Raw genomic sequence first — 11,892 nt, 5'->3', positions numbered from 1 at the left:
ATCGGGGATGCACTTTCACTAATGGAAACCAAGACTGCCGACAGCCGATTTCAATCATTGAGATTTGTTTTGCAAAGTTTATTTATATGGGATATAAAAGTATATATATCATGGTTTCTAAAAGGTTTGCAAAAGGTTTTAATTCCCAGGATCCATAAAAGTAGAGAGTGCGACACTGTTCCTTGCAGCCAAGGGAGAGGTCCTCTCTTGTCAGGCAATGTGTGATCATTATGGGCTGAGAGGTTAAGTGTAAGACCATTGAGGATAATACCTGATGGGCTAATCTTGCATCTGCCCACAGTCCCTGGGTGTTACAAGGTGGCTTGGCCCAGGGACCACTTAGGGTAAGTGTTGGGCCCATAGAGACAATGAGATGGTTTTCAGGGGGTGCAATGTCCATAACAATGTATTCGGCCAGGCCTTGTAACAAAGGCTGGGCCGAACCCATGTGGCTGATGTATAGATCAATGTTTAATGGGCCTAAAGCCCATTTCTAACTAGGCTATTTAATTAGTTATAATGGGGGCAAAATCTAAGATGGATTAGCAGATAGGATAGGGTCTTGACCCTATCCACTCAGAGAGTCCAGATCTGAATGTGATTCAGATCTAGAAACCTCCTAATGTGATTAGGAGAAACCTAATCTAATTTGTAGATAAGATAGGGGTTAATCCTTATCACCTAAAGAGATGTTTTGATCCAAATATGGTTTGGATCAGCAACTCCTAATTGGATTAGGAGCTGATCCTTTGGGGTTACAATTAAGGAAGGAGCGGCAGCTAAAATAAGAGAGATTATTCACATTCTCTTGTGTGCTAAAAAACATAGAAGGAAGAATTTAGCAACCCTGTAGAATTCTTTCTTGCCGCCCTATTTGCCAGTTCGATCTCCAGTTGTGGGAGAAGTCAAAATTCAATCTTGACATCAATTCTTTGAGAAGGAATAGATAGAAAGTTGTGCTCATGTGCCATCCTGCTGTTTCTTTCAAAGGATAGAATTCTTGGAGAAGAATACTGCTGATTCTGCTCCATCCTGCACTGCGCCATCTTTAGTGGGAGCAATCTTTGGATCCTTCCTTGGGCGTGAACACCTTCGTTGGGAGATATTACTTCTCCGTATCAGGTATAATCTTCTCCTATTACTTTTGGTTCAGATCTGGTTCAGTTTATGATTCATGATTGATCCTTGAAAATATGATTTTCTAAATAGGGAATGTGATTCCTAGTTGATAGGTAGAGAAAAATTTTTGAAATTTGCCCCCTTTATTCTGCAAGATTTGGGCATTCATACGATGGATCTTTCATCCCTTCATAAAGCTCCTCCACTAGCAGCATCAATCATGCTCCTATCAGTGGGTTGAAGACCCTCATAGAAATATTGGATGGGTGCTCACTGATTTGATGATGTGGGCAGCTTGCACATAATTTTTTAAAACGTTCCCAATATTCATGTAGGGACTCCCCGTTGTACTGCCTTACACTACAAATTTCTTTTCTAATGTTGGCCTTCCTTGAAGTTGGGAAGTACTTCTCTAAGAATAGCCTCTTCATCTCGTTCCATGTTGTAATACTCCCGGAGGGTAGATAATAGATCCAATCCTTAGCCGAATCCTTCAGAAAAAATGTAAAGGCTCTTAGTTTAATTTGTTCTTCAATCACCCCCATGGGTTTCATACTCGTGCATACCTCATGCAGCTCCTTCAAATTCTTGTGAGGATCCTCACTTGTAAGACCATGAAGGGTGGGCAAGAGATGTATTAGTTCAGATTTCAATTCAAAAGTAGCATCGACATCTAAAGCAAGAAAAGTTATGCATAGGGGTTGCTGATTCAAATCAGGTGCGGCAAGCTCTTTCAAAGTTCGGTTTCTAGCCATGATGTCCTCTTCTTTCAAAACAGACCACTAACAGATAGGGAATCAAGAGCTGGATTGTTCTCTTTAGAATGACTCCAAGCTTCTCTCCTTAACCTGCGCAAAGTTCCCTCTATTTCTGGATCGTACTGCAAATCACCGTGCTTAGAGAATCGAGTTACATGCATAAATCAAGGGAACCCTAATAACCCATGAACAACATACCATAAAAAAAATCTAGAATGATGAAAACAAAAGAATAAAAAAATAGAAAATATTATATGCTAAAACACAAACAATCAAAGTGATTATATATATATATATATTTGTTTTCAAAAATTTCAAGAACGAAACAATGATCACAAGAAGCACAAAAACCGATTAGAAAAACTCCTCGGCATTGTCGTCAAAATTTGGCGTGTTGTCGTAGGCACCCAAAAATAAAACCTGTACTCCTAAAAATAAATGCAGTATTGCGAGTAAGGATCGTTCTCACAGAGAGTATCTAACCTAGTTTGTGTGCTGCATGAACAAAGATGGAGGGGTGGTTGTATTTAACGAACCAGAATTAAAAAGAAAGAAAATTAGAATTAAAAGGAATGAAAATCAAATGAGAAACAATGCAATTCAGAGTACTGAAATTAATCAAAAGAACGAGTCTTGGTCCAAGTCAACATCCACCATCAGAATTTCACTACTACTCATCAATGCAAAGATATATCAATTCAAACTTTGAATATTCATCATAGGAATTATTTTCCTGCATCTCCCTAATCTTAGTTAATCAAAAAACAAGTGATCCTATTAACCCTTACTAATGAACAACCCCTAAACAAGTGTTAAAGATTTAATCCAGCAAAAGCCTTAAGCATTAGAGATCGATGAAGCTAAACAACACAAGCACAAGCGGTTGCATTTAATTCAGTCGAGTCTTCTTCCTAAGATCTAACAATTTCTAACACAGCAAATCATTCAGACAATTAAGGATCTGATATCTAACATAGTAGTAGATTGCAATGAATAAAAACTAGTAGGCCTCCTATCAATCAGACGAAACAATCATGAAGATAAAATAGAAGAACATTCAAAAAGTGTAAATCAAACAATAATAATCAAATTAGATCTCACAGTTTTGTTGATTCTGAGGCTTATGTTTCCTTCGACCAAGTATCAGAGTTTAGCCATGCATGGTCATGGTGAAAACTCAAGAAAAATCAGAGAAGAGAGAAGGAAAGAGAAGAGAGGTGCGGCAGCCCTAGGTTTGATTATTTTCTTTCTTGTTTTCCTCTTCTTTTCTTTCTCTCTACTTCCCCCAATAGAAGCCTACAAAATCTCCTAAAATTTCTCTAGATAACAGTCTCCAACTCTGACTTATCAAGAAAAATATCAAAGATAAGATAAAACAAAGTTCTAATGCAAGTGGGAGAGTGGTGATTTCGCAGATGAAAACTTGCAGGCTAAGGAATGTTTCCAACACGTCAACAGTGCGGTTGCAGCTATTTCAGGCCCGATTTCAACCTTGATGCATTCAATAGGGGTGTTCATGGGTCGGGTTGGGTTGGTTTATTGGGGTTTTCCAAACTGACCCGACCTGGTCGGGTTACCTGAGGTTGAAATAGAAACTGACCCACTGATAGGCTAAACCGACCTGGTTGGCTTGAGTCGGGTTGGGTTGGTTTGGGTCGGTTTCGGTTTTGCTCCTATACAAAAGACACCTAATTGAATTCTAATTGTAATTGCCTAATGGGTTTCCTATTTGGGGTAAAAGATTATAGAAAGTTAGAAACTAGGATAGATTACCTATTCTAATTGTAATTGCCTAATGGCCCTTCTAGTTCTAGTAGAAGACTAGTTATAGTTAAGTAGGAAACTACTCAAACTAGGAACTACTGAACTAGTAGAAGACAAGTTTGGTTTGGGTCGGGTTGGTTTTGGTTTTCACACAAGAAAATCGAAACCGACTCGATATATCGGTTTATATATTTGCCTAACCCAAAACCGACCGGTACTGATGAAAACCTGACCGACTCGGGTTGGGCCGGTCCGGGTTGGTCGGTTTGGTCGGGTTGGGCATTCTTATGAACAGCCCTAGCATTCAGTATCTATCAAAACGCAAAACCTGAAAGTTGTATATGTTTTCCTTATTGTTCCAATGCATCTTAATGTTAGACAGTCTTGTATGCCCTTAACTTCAGTCGGACTTGATGTACTCGGCCTCGGTTGCGGAGTCTACAGTGGACTCGGCCTCGGTTGTGGAGTCTACAGTGGACCCCTGTTTGTTGCTTTTTCAGCAAACAGCACACGATCCTATCGTGAAAACATACCTAGATGTAGACTTTCTATCATCTGGATCCGACTAGAAATCGACATCTGTATACCCTTGGATCTGTAGTGAGCTACCATCGAATACTAGAGAAAACTCCTTTGTCCTTCGAAGGTACTTAATTATGTTTTTCACAGCAGTCCAATGCCCCTGCCCTAGGTTGGCCTGAAATCTGCTTACTACATTCACTGCCTAAACAATGTCAGGGCGAGTGCACAGCATGGCATACATGATGCTCCCTACGGCAGAGGCATAGGGAACGTCCTTCAAGCCATCAATCTCCTCAAAAAATTTGGGAGACATCTTCTTGGAGAGAGTGACTCCTTGCCTGAATGGAACATTTCCTTTCTTGGAGTTTTCCATGCTGTATCTTTTGACTATTTTGTCAATGTAGGCAGATTGGGATAATCCTATTATCCGATTCGATCTATCTCTATAGAGTCGAAGACCTAGTATATAGGAGGCCTCTCCAAGAGCTTTCATGGAGAATTGTTGTGAAAGCCATACTTTTACCGTAGTCAACATTCCTACATCATTCCCAATGAGTAGAATGTCATCTACATACAGAACCAAGAAGGTAACCTTATCTCCACTGTACTTCCTGTAAACACAGGGTTCATCCGGATTCTATTCAAAGTCAAACGATTTGACGGCAGAGTCAAAACGGATGTTCCGACTTCTAGAAGCTTGCTTAAGTCCATAAATTGATCTATTAAGTTTACATACAATGTTTTCCTGACCCGTAGCTATGAAGCCTTGCGGCTGCTGCATATAGGTATCTTCAGTAAGATCTCCATTCAGGAATGCAGTTTTGACATCCATTTGCCAAATGTCATAATCATGGTATGCTGCTACAGCTAGCAGGATCCTAATGGATTTAAGCATGGCCACAGGCGAAAATGTTTCCTCATAATCGATGCCCTCTTTCTAAGTGTACCCTTTCGCCACCAGACGAGCTTTAAAGGTCTCAACCCTACCATCGGGGCCCTTTTTCCTCTTGTAAATCCATTTGCAACCAATTGCTTTTACCTCGGAGGGCGGATCTACTAGAGTCCAAACTCCATTCGTCTCCATTGGGTCTGTCTCTGCTCTCATGGCCTCCACCCAGTTCTGGGAATCTATGTCCAACATAGCATCCGCATAAGTCACGGGATCCTCCTCACTAGTCAAAGTTTCCACCAAGTAACTATCCTGGTCATAACCATAACGGACTGGTGGCCTGGATACCTGAGTGGATCTTCTAGGTTGGCCACTACCAGGAACTTGTGCGACATCTCCCACTGATCCTGAGCTCTCCTCATCAAGAACAATTTCCTGACGATGGGTGTACAGGATATAATCGGTCTCCAAGAACTGGGCATTTCGACTGCAGAACACTTTCTGCTCACTTGGGTCATAGAAAAGGTAACCTACAAAGCCTTTTGGGTAGCCTACAAATAGGCAACGGCTGGTCTTGGATTTCAACTTGTCCGCACTCGTTCTTTTAACGTGTGCTGGATGACCCCAAATCTTCAAGTGTCTGACACTTGGTTTCTTTCCGGTCCAAAGTTCATATGGAGTGTTCGGAACCGATTTGGTTGGAACTCGATTCAGCACGTAGATCGCAGTGTCTAATGCGTAACCCCAAAAGGATGTGGGTAACTCTGAGTGTATGAGAAGTGACCGGACCATATCCAATAAGGTCCTATTCCTCCTCTCTGAAACACCGTTAAGTTGTGGTGTAGCAGGAGGAGCTAATTGTGATACTATCCCATTGTTTTTTAAGTAGTCCCTGAACTCGTCAGAGGGATATTCGCCACCTTGATCAGATCGAAGGGCTTTAATTTCTCTCCCCAACTGTTTCTCGACCTCTTGTCTAAACTCTTTGATCTTTCCAAACGATTCAAACTTGTGTCTCATTAGGTACACGTAACCATATCATGAGAAATCATCTGTGAAGGTGATTAAATACACGTGTTGATTTCGTGTCCTAACACTTAGGAGACCACATACATCAGTATGTATTAGGTCAAGTGTGCCTGTACATCTTTCAAGCTTACCGTCAAATGGCTGTTTTGTCATCTTGCCTTGTAGGCAAGTCACACAGGTGGGAAGATCTTGTACAGTTAGAAAATCCAAAGGACCATCCTTTACCAACCTTGTGATTCGGTCAACACCGATGTGGCCAAGTTGGTAGTGCCACAGACACGTGGGATTAATTGTATCACGGGCTCTCTTCTTGGGGATTTCAGCCGACGTAGTTTCGGTTATGTTAGTTTCTAGAGAAGGATGTAGAACATAAAGACCATTCTCTAGTTCCCCATATGCGATGAATCTGTTATTTCTTTTAATAGTAATCGTATTACTAAAGAAGACAGAATAACCATCTACACAGTTTTGAAACAGAAATTAAAATTTTCTTATGTTTTGTACATAAAGACAATCTTTGAGTACAATTTTTCCTTCTCTAAAAATTAACTCCACGGTTCATATTGCCGTAGCTGCAGCAGTTGCATTAGTCCCCAAGTGGAGAGTGACTTCTCCTTCACTCAGCCTTCTGGTTACCTTGAACCCCTGCAGTGAGTTACATGCATGAGTTGAAGCCCCAGCGTCAATACACCAGGACGCAGAAGCTACCAATAAATTGGTTTCTATAACACAAGTTTCGAAATTACCTTTCTTGGATTCCAGGTAGGCGGGACAATTCTGTTTCCAGTGGCCGGTCTTCTTGCAGAAGTGACATGCATCTGATGCTTTGTCTTTCTTCTGCCTTTTGCCCTTGGTGGCTTTCTTCTGAGGCTTCTTTGCCTTCCTCTTTCTCTTGCCCGTTTTGCTAGCTTCAACAAGCATAGCTACAGGCTCATCCTTTTTAATCAATTCTTTAGCTCTTTGCAACATATTGCTGAGCTCTTGCAAGCTGACATTCAGCTTGTTCATGTTTTAGTTCATGATGAACGGATTAAAGGAAGGAGGCAAAGAATTAAGGATAGCGTCTATCTGTGTTGCGAGGTCTAGCCCGGATCCAAGATCCTCCAGTTCGTTGATGTAACCCATCATCCGAAGACAATGCTCATGAACTTGTTGGCCCTTGGACATTTGAGTGGTCATTAACTGCTTCAAGACCTTTTGCCGAGTAGAATGATTCTGCTCTTCATAGATCGTCCTTAGGTTGTCCAATATGTCCTTGGCAAGTTCAATCTGATCGAACTGCCTCTGTATTGGGTTGTCAAAGGAAGCGATGATGTAACACTGGTCTAGGGAGTTTTTCTCCTCCCATTCCTGATAGTCTCTCCTTCGGGCCTCAGAAGCCCTATCTCCCGGACGCTCCGAGGCAGGATTCTTTGCCACTTTGTCCAGCTTTTCTGAAGCTAGGACCAGCATAAGGTTCCTGTACCAGTCGGCATAGTTTGGGCCCTTAAGCTTGTTGTCATCAAGAAGCTTTGCAAAAGATCCGTTTGCCATTATCTGATAAAAGAGCAAACATCAGTCCACAACCAAATTTGATTCATGTTCATTTCATAGATATGGATTTTAATCTATGATCCATTTTCATTTATTCATCTCTGAGATTTCCCTCCTTTCTCAGTGACGGAGACTACGGGTTGCCTCTAAAAATGTGGGAAATCACATAGGGTGCATGGAGCCAACTGTTTTAGCTGCATAACCCCACCACCTTTCTATGAAGGATCATATCCACTCATCATATGAGTTTTCCCTTTGGCCTCTGTCAGAAAAGGTTCAGAGCCATTTTCAGGTAAACCTTTCTATCCAGTGAGTGCTTACCCATCATATTCTTGAACGCCAAGGTACCGTGAGAGAGTTCCCATTTTCTGGTGAAGCCCCTCGAACATCGGTCTATGACGCCCCTATCATCTTATGAAACATTCAGACAAGCCCAACAGCAAATGGATAGCTCATTTTCTGGTGCGTTTCCTCATTACTGAAGGACCCATCCTCATGCTAATGATGGAAGGCTTTTAGAGAGTTCATCATATGAATCTCCTTATCACATGCACTCATATTAGCTGGAGGGACCAAAATTACGCCCTAGTTTGATTTAGGTCAAACCAAAGTAGCTCCCACTGACTTTCATAAAGCCAGATTTTGGTGGGCCTTAAATCGGCTAGGGTTCTGCACGTAACTTCTTGATGAGGTGTGGGGCCCACCACTGAGGGAAGTCATCCAATGACCAAAAGGGACACCATGGCAATGATGTGCATTCAGCCATGGTGTGCGCAAGAGCCACTATCGAATGAGCATGGGCCAAGTACTTATGGCCCATGTACGCAGCACATCACATATCCATACATCTCATGCAGGGATAAATTGATCCAATCAATTAATTATCTGTAAGGCCGATTGGAAGCCCGTTAAAAATTCCATAATATTAACCATTAATATTATCTTGGTATATGGGCCGAATTAGGGTTACCCAGTTCGGCCCATATAGCTTTATCCTTTAAAATGGGCTTTTGCAGTTTTAACTATTTAAAATTGGGCCTTTACAGGCTGGGTCAAATTAACTATTTAATTAAATATCCATCCTTAGGCCCATTAGTGGGAAAATTAGGGCTGACTTTTAGCCTTGATTAAACCCTAGAATTGGTCCAAATAGTTTGAACCAATCTTGGTTCGAATGGGTCTAGGGTTTGATTTTTAATTAAATCCTTAATTCAAGAAAATAATCTGAAATTAAATAACTGATAAAAGAAAAACAAAAACAGTTAATCATGGCTATTCGCACACTCCATCTTGCAAAATAGAGGTTAGATCACAGATTGCAGTTTCTCAAACTGCAAATCGCAGATAGCGAATCTCCCATCTGCGAAATCTCCTTCTCTGCGGCGCCATCTTCGATCCAAAATTAAAAATAAATAGAAATCCTATTTCTATTAATTATTACATCAGATCGATTGCCTATACATTGACTCTAAAAATAAAAAAAAAAAAAATTATTTACAGACCATATGTAATAAATTCAATTCAAAAACTGCAAATCTTGCAGTTCTCCCTACGCAAATCAAGATTTCGATCTCCTCTTGTATGAACAGCCCATAAATCCAGAAAATTATAAAGAACTATTCTAAATAATAATCAAATTTATTTAAAATTATATTCAAATTATTTGCCCATCTGTTTTATTTAGAATTGTTCTTTATTTATTTTTTATTTAATGGACTGTTCGAACCTGGAGATCGCAGTGCAGATTTGGCAATGATAGTTTGCGCACCATTTTCTGGACTGAATGTATAGGATTTGATCAAGAATGTAATTAATTAATAGAAATAGGATTTCTGTTTTTTATTTATTTTCTTGATTAAAGAAGAAGGAAGAAGATGGCGGCGCTGGAGATTTGCAGATGGAGAAATCGCATACTGCGATTTACAGTTTATGAAACTGTAGCTTTTGTGATTAACCTCTGTTTTGCAGGTGGTACGAACAGTCCATATTTTTTATTTGTGATTGTCTAAAATAAAAAATTATTAATTTCAGATCTCCCTTGAATTAATTCTTGAATTGAAAATCAGTTTTGGACCTTTTCGGACTAGATTGGACCAAAATTGTTTGGACCGAATCTGAGATTCGAAGGGGGCTGTTTTTCAGTCCATATTTCTCACACTGGTTATTCCAAATCTGGTGTTCAATTACAGGGATTAATTCGGCCCACTTGTAAAGCCCAATTTTAAAGGGTTAAAACTGCAAAAGCCCATTGTTGTGAGAAAAACTGTATGGGCCGAACTGCTAACTGCAATTTAGCCCACACACCTAGTAAACATTAATTGTTAATGCTTTAAGTTTTAAATGGGCCATTCGATGGGCTTTACAGCAGTTAATTGATTGGATCAATTCTTCCTTTACATGTGATGTTTGGATGTATGATGTGCTGCAACCATGGGCCATAAGCACTTGGCCCATGTTAACTCGTTAGTGGCTCTTGCGCACACCATGGCTGAATGCACATCATTGCCATGGTGTCCCTTAAGGTCATTGGATGACCCCTCTCTACTTGGTGGGCCCCACAACCCTGAAAAGGGATGCGTACGAAACCCCTAGCCGATTGAGGCCCACCAGAAATCTAGCTTTATGAAAGCCAGTGGGAGTCACTTTGGTTTGACCTAAATTAGAACTAGGGCGTAATTTTGTTCCCTCCAAGCAAATATGAGTGCGTGTGATAGGGAGATCCATTTGATGGACTCTCTAAAGGCCTTCCGTCATTAGCACAATGATGGGTCCATCAGTAATGAGGAAACGCACCATAAAATTGGGCTATCCATTTGCTGTTGGATCTGTTAAAGTGTTTCATTAGATGATAGGGGCGTCATAGACCGATGTGGGAGGGGCTTCACCAGAGAATGGAAACTCACGGTACCTTGGCGTAATCTGAATATGATGGGTGTGCACTCACTAGACAAAAAGGTTTACCTGAAAACAACACTGAACCTTGTCTGACAGAGGCCAAAGGGAAACTCATTTGATGAGTGGATATGATCTGTCACAAAAAGGTGGTGGGGTTATGCAGCTGAAACAGTTGGCTTCACGCACCCTATGTGATTTCCCACATTTCCAGAGACATTCCATTGTCTCCGTCACTGAGAAGGGAGGGAAAATCTCAGAGATGAATAAATGGGAATGGAGCATAGATTAAAAGCCATATCTATGTAGGTAACATGAATCAAACTAAGGTCATGGACTAACGTTTTTGCTGTTTTATCAGAAAATGGAAAATCATCAATTTGCAAAGCTTCTAGATGATAACAAGCTTAAGGGCCCAAACTATGCCGACTGGTACAGAAATCTTATGCTGGTCCTAACTTCTGAAAAGTTAGATAAGGTGGTGAAAAATCTTGCCCCGGAACGTCCAGGTGATAGGGCTTCTGAGGCCCATAGGAGGGACTACCAAGATTGGGAGGATAAGAACTCCCTAGCCCGCTGCTTTGTCATTGCCTCATTAGACAACTCAATACAGAGGCAGTTCGATCAGATCGAACTAGCCAAGGACATATTGGACAGTCTAAGAACAATGTATGAAGAGCAGAACCGTTCTACTCGACAGAAGGTCCTGAAATTGTTCATGACTGCACAGATGTCCAAGGGGCAGAAAGTTCATGACCATTGTCTTCGGATGATGGGATACATTAATGAACTTGAAGCTTTTGGATCCGGGCTAGATCTTGGCATGCAAGTGGATGCCATCCTAAATTCTTTGCCCTTTTCCTTCAATGCGTTCACTATGAACTACAATATGAATAAGCTGAATGTCAGCGTCCAAGAACTCAGCAATATGTTGCAGAGGGCTGAGGATCTTTTAAAGAAGGATGAGCCTATGGTTATGCTTGCTGAAGCTAACAAATCAGGCAAGAAAAAGAGAAAGGCAAAGAAGCATCAGAAGAAAGCTGCCAAACCCAAGAAGCAAAAGAAGAACAAGGCATCGAATGTCTGTCACTTCTGCAAACAGACCGGCCACTGGAAGAGGAACTGTCCTGCCTACCTGGAATCTAAGATAGGTAACATCAAAACTTGTGTCATAGAAACTAATGTGTTATTTACTTCTGTGTCCTGGTGTGTTGACTCCGGGGCTTCAACTCATGCGTGTAACACATTGCAGGGGATCAAAGTTAGCAGAAGATTGAGTAATGGCGAAGTGACACTTTTCTTGGGAACGACTGCAAGTGTGGCAGCTGCGGCGATAGGAACCGTAGAATTAGTTTTTAGAGAAGGAGTCCTTGTACTTAAAGATTG

At 41.0% G+C, this 11,892-nt stretch overlaps 1 non-coding gene across 1 annotated transcript; it reads left to right on the top strand.

Moving 5' to 3' along the window:
- The first annotated feature begins 1,395 nt into the window (after positions 1 to 1,395).
- Positions 1,396 to 1,502, top strand: LOC148860907 (small nucleolar RNA R71). The gene has a single exon (XR_016095295.1). It is a non-coding gene; the product is annotated as a small nucleolar RNA R71 (small nucleolar RNA).
- Positions 1,503 to 11,892: the final 10,390 nt, after the last annotated feature.

The sequence above is a fragment of the Nelumbo lutea genome, chromosome 4 (genome assembly GCF_056320005.1).
Source record: "Nelumbo lutea isolate HS-2025 chromosome 4, American lotus-T2T, whole genome shotgun sequence".
Classification (NCBI taxonomy): Eukaryota; Viridiplantae; Streptophyta; class Magnoliopsida; order Proteales; family Nelumbonaceae; genus Nelumbo; species Nelumbo lutea.
Note: the sequence above shows the minus strand (reverse complement) of the source record. Positions and strands in the feature narration are given on the sequence as shown.